The sequence below is a fragment of the Juglans microcarpa x Juglans regia genome, chromosome 4D (genome assembly GCF_004785595.1).
Source record: "Juglans microcarpa x Juglans regia isolate MS1-56 chromosome 4D, Jm3101_v1.0, whole genome shotgun sequence".
NCBI lineage: Eukaryota > Viridiplantae > Streptophyta > Magnoliopsida > Fagales > Juglandaceae > Juglans > Juglans microcarpa x Juglans regia.
Window position 1 is genome coordinate 29,101,969 of NC_054600.1, and position 6,000 is coordinate 29,107,968.

Below are 6,000 nucleotides of genomic sequence, written 5' to 3' on the forward strand. Positions count from 1 at the left end.
GCTAGATTCTAAGTTCTAAAACCTTAGAGCTAATATCGAATTCATTGTCAATATTGGTGTCCAAGATAAATATATCAAATATTTATATGAGAGTTTCGTTAATCATATTGTATTGCAAGGGTCATAATTATTATAAACCGCGGTTTTGATCCTTGTTCTATGAAAAAGAGGTCAAACACAATCAACTTGAATTTGGGTTTGCAACTACTATTCGAAATTTAGTAAATTATCGAATATGTTTTGTTTTCGTGAAAGAAGAAACACCAATTAAAATTGAGAATTTCCTCAAACAGCAACTGGCTAGGTCAACTATTCAATTAATCATCATGAGCATAGTTTCAATCTTTTCTTGAAAAATGATTGAGCTATTTTTATGGTCTTACACAAGAAAGGTGGAGGGAGCTGAAGTTCACGTACGGTAAATTACAATATATTGTATAAAACAAAAATAATCACTCAAGGACAAATCTGTAAGAAAGAGAAGGGAGAATGGTGTGGAAAGGGTTTGGGATTTTTTTTTTGTAAAGTATATATGAAAAGGAAAATGATAGAGCTACCTAGAGTTAGGTCTCGATTTTTTTTTTAATTTAGTAATTAAATATGTGTTTTTTAATAATATTATGAATTTTGTTTTAAATATTTAAAAATATAAAAGAATTTATGAAAAAATAAAGAAGATTAGACGTTCTCGAAACTCATCCTCCGACTACACCCTCGATATGTGTAACACTAGCCATATGAAAAACAGGTGTGTTGGATATCTCATACTGATACTTCAAAGGTAAGGACAAATTAAGTAGGGTGATGGATAAAGAGGCCTCCCAATTATTAAGAGAGAATGTAGAGGTGCTTTCTAGTTTCCTTCGTTATTTTAACAAATACTTGCAAGATATCGAAATATTACCAATTCAGTATTTATTTTTAATATATATAGTTTTTCTTTACTTCATTATCATGATTACGCTTTGATAAGATATTTGAGTTGAAAAAAGCAAAACAAAGTTAAAAACTACTAGATTTGAAGATAATGGGTGGGATATGTATGTGTTTAGTAGGCAGACTTTTCAAAAAGTCTAGAGAACTCGATCGGCCGAATCGCTTCAATTATCTTACCTCCCAAGTTGGAAGAAATTCATCATAAAAGGCACCTCATCTAGTTGCATGCCGGACAAAAACTTTCAAAACCCGGCGGCTCTTTCCTTTACCATGCATGCATGTCTTTTAGCCTCCATTTTCAAAATTCCTTTGCCCACTTGCCCCACACACACACACATTTATATATAATCAGGAAAGTGATCTTGTTTTTAAGTTAGTGTTGAGCTGAATTATATGGGAAGTTTAAAAATTTTAATTTGGGTTTATTTTTTCCGATATGACATATCAGTGCAATATGCGTGCAAGCTGTATTCTCTATATTGACTTATAAATATAATCTTTTGTGATAATTATGATCGAAACGTTTTGATTAGATCAATGATCTTTATTATTGTTGTCTATGGGACTTTGATTGAGCCACCATTATATACTATCTCAGCTTTACAGAAATATCGTATCCCATCCCTCTCTTTGCGCGTGGGTGCTAAACCTAAAAACAATAATACGGTGACAACCTATTTACAATTTATCTACTACTTCCTCATAAAATATAATTTTTTTCAAATTTTACATACATCAAATCAAAATCAAAATCAAATTTTAAAAAAATATTATTTTATTTAATACTAGCTCAAGAGTAGTAAATTAGTTGGTAGTTTATCATTTCTTCTGAATCTAATGATATCTCTAGATGTTCATTCACTTGACAAAGTTGGCGTTGTGTCGGGGTTTTGCTGAATGTGTATTTGGAAGTTGTCAAAATAAGATTTGTCCATTTGATTTGAGACATTTTTGGAAAATTTGTAAACCCATTACTTCTTTCAATTACTGGACTACCTATTTATAAAAGCTTTGCCCTCAGTAAATAACTACTTATTATCTCGAGATTGAGCAATTCTAAAGTCTTGTTTGTGTTTGCTATAAAATTATCGAGTATGAACAAAAAGGGGCATGTTCATGTTGTTGTAAACGAAAAGGCTGTAGGTATTTTACAGAGATCGAGGCCGCCGCCCTTCATCGGATTCAAGTTTTTTTTTTTTTTTTTTTTTTTTTGTTTAAGCAATTCATCGGATTCAAGTTAATTGCACGTGCTTATAACACGAGTAATTAACCATATTAATCAGGCACCACTTTCTAAAATACTCGTAACTTTTGACTCAGGAAATTAATATTCTATTCGCATACTTACCCATTGATCAACATCGATGATCTGCAGACATCAATGTTGATTTCGGAGAGCAAATCCTATTGTTTAATATTCATATATAGATTTCTTTTCAATAAAAAGTCCCATATTCTATTATTCATTCTCGAAGTTGGGACAGGTAAGATATTTGCTAAAAAATTACATAAATAACATTTGTTTATTTATAATTTTGATCTAATTCCTTTGGTAGTCATGATATATAATATAGATATGTAGAGAAATTTTATGTATTAATTATTATTTCTTTTCACACTCCACACTTATAATTTCTTTTTTCATAAGGTTTAGATGTATTTTTTATAAGATGTGAGATAATAAATAGTAAATGATGAGAATAATTTTTCTATATATATAAGAATTTTCTGACCTGCGCGTGGATTATTAATCTATTTGACCTGTAGATTTGTGATAAAATTAAACAAGAAAATAATGTTGTCGACTAATTAATTAGAGGTACTTAAATGACAATAGATAATTTTAGTTAACCACATAAAATATTGGGTTTGGCTGATCATGTCCTCCCAGTTTAAAACCTATTATTAATTCTAGTGTTGGGTATATATACTTTTATTTATGGCTCAAACGACTTATAAAGTCGATCCATCCAATAAATATTAATTGGTTTTCTCCAAAACAAGGCATGTAATCTAAGTACTTACCTCTTGATCTGGCCCACGTAAATGATGAATTTTGACCAAGTTTCAAATTAAGGAAAAATACAGCACGGAATTAATATTATTATATATATATATATATAAAGGGTTTTGGTAAAATATATATGACACGTACATAGGGTTTTGGTATATAGTGTTTCTCCAAACTTTTGATGGGACATGAATCTGCAAATTAATATAATTAAGATTGCCATTCGATAATGAATGGTCATCAGTTCTCGAATGGCAATCAGAACGAACAAGCTGCTAGCTAGCGTTAGGTTAGATCCGGTAGCTAGATCAAGATCATACAGTACTAGAACATTAATTATTCAAGCATTCGATCGAGTTGTACTAGTGTTCTTTAAACCCCCATTATTGACTAAAATGGCACGTACATGATAAAATAGCAAATTAGCCCAAGTTATTTATATTAAATGCTACAATATATATATATATAAATATATATATATAGTACGAATTCTAGGAAATATATATATATATATATATATTTATGCTACACTAGTACGAATACTAGTGTTCTATCGCAATTAATGATAGGATAATCTGATGTTTTACAATCTTTTTAGGTCTTGGAATTAAGCTTATGTTAGTAAATGAGCAGTGACGTTCATGAATTAGACGGTGGATTAATTCCCAGTTTTAAATTTGATAAATCTGCAATGGTTGACCCATTGCAAATTAGAAGTAAAACAGATTTAGAGTCTCATTTTAAAAAAGAAAAATTTTAAATATTAGTTTCACACTCTTGTACACTACTTAAAAATATATAATTTTTTTTTTTTATCATTGTATTTCATGAAATATGAAATATAAAATACAAGGATAAAAAAATAAAATTACATATTTTTAAATAATGTAACAAATATAAAACTTTTGTATAACACATTTCTTTGAAAAAAGTGAGACTAATCTAAAGAAATCTATATTTTATAATGAATTTCATTTTTCTTTTTAAAAAAAAAAAAAAAAAACTTACACGGAAATAATTGTATTTGTTTCCATATACATGTGTTTGTGGGGGATTATCAAGCGGAGCAATCGCTTAGCTCCCTAGCAGCTTCCCGCGTGCACGAAGGTAGCTTTAATTGTGCTTCTTTTTGACTTGCAATACCGTGTTTGTGGACCTTGGGACGTATGGGTCAAATGGCAGCTGCAACGGGAATTTTCGTCGTAAGAATAGTTATTCTTCATTTTATCTCTTTATTTTGATTGTTTATATTTTTAATTTTTTTCTTATTGATTAAAAAAATAATTATTAGTATATTGATATTTTTATTTTATTTTTAAAAATATTTAAACACGTTTAAAAATTATTTAAAAAAAAAAGCCAAAAAAAAAAATGTAATTTACACTGGGGCACACCGAGTAGACAAATTAAAGGAGTATAGTAGCACTATCCTTGATCGTAACATGTCCGTCCGATGGATTATTGCTGCGAAACCACCAAGAATACGCCCACAAGTTTGTGGATGTCCCGGAAGTATTTCAACGCGTATTACCAATCCCTACACAAAGTGGCGCATCCACTTGGCCGGGCCACATATAATTCTAACAATAATATTCATTGTTTTTTTTTTTTTTAATCTCTTCCCATTTATTTTTCTTGTTTTATAGAATTGGCTTATAATTGTGTGCTAATTAATTCTGTCATCTCTATTTGGTGTTATGTCCGTTTAAGAAAAGGACGTCCTGCAATTAAAGGCCGGGAGATCAAAGGGGGAAGAAGATCAATCGGTTCAAATCATTGAATCTTCTTCATTTTCTAAGCAATATTTGGCATATATGTTAGGGGATCATGATCAGGCAGATCAACCATATGTACTAGATATATATACATTAATGCACTTTGTTTTTGAAAAATTGATGCATGCTGCTAATTTATTAATGGTGTTGCCAATAACTTCATCGGCCATATAGGAGGCATACAGGCTAACATGAACTGCCACTTTTCAATCGTTCATCAAGAAGTAAACTCAATATTACTTTCTTTGCACGAAAAGGTTAAGGTTAATCATAGATTTTGTAGACACAAAATTAGTTCAAAATCCTTACTAATTGGTTATAATCATCAACGATAACAAGCACTATATATATATATATATATATATATATTATAACCATAAATTAGAGATCTCATAAAAGTAAATTACGTACACACAAACTGACATGCATGCTTCATATGGTACAATATTATATCTACTTTATAATAAAAATAGTTTTCCAATCTAACGTCGTATCCCACGTCAGTTTGTAAATTTATTTTTGTAAAGTCTCTTTATAGTTAAAATAAGTTGACAATTATATAAATTAGTGCTATGTATATATAGTTCTTGTGAAATTTAATAGTGGGCACTGGTTATAATTAATTTGCAAGAGTTTTCAGTTTTATGCATTTTAGTCAAGTACGCCTAAAAACCATGCAGCAAGCATGTCATGGTGCACTGCGCACAGAATTATAATTTTTTTTTCCCACCCTCGTTTGGCAGCCACATGTGCTTCGTACTGTTACATGAAATCCACAAAACAAGACAAGCATTATTGTTGAATGAGATTTTCTTCAGAGCATAATGATCACGCAGAGATCGATAATAATAACATGATCGTGTGAATATATACAAATATATAATGCATGCTTGCAAAAGTGCCTCGAAACAGATGGCAGATATCATAGGTATTTTTTTTTTTTTTTTTCTAAATACATCGAAACATATAATGTCGATCACTTGCCTTTATAGCCGAAAAGATGATCAGGACAACAGATCACGAGGAATATGGATTATAAAGATTTGGATCTTGTACGTCCCTTTTGCTGCTGCTTTGTTCAACATCTCCGAGACACGAGGGCGGTGTGGCGGTTTGACATTTTTTTTTTTTTTTTTTTCATGCTTGTTAGTTGTATATGATAAATGGGAAAAGCTACTTATATATATGCGTGCTTGTTATGAATGCATGAGTATATAAGAAAAAGCAATCGTAATTCTTTTAGAAGTTGATACTAAGCAAAGAATCTCAAAGAGAGTA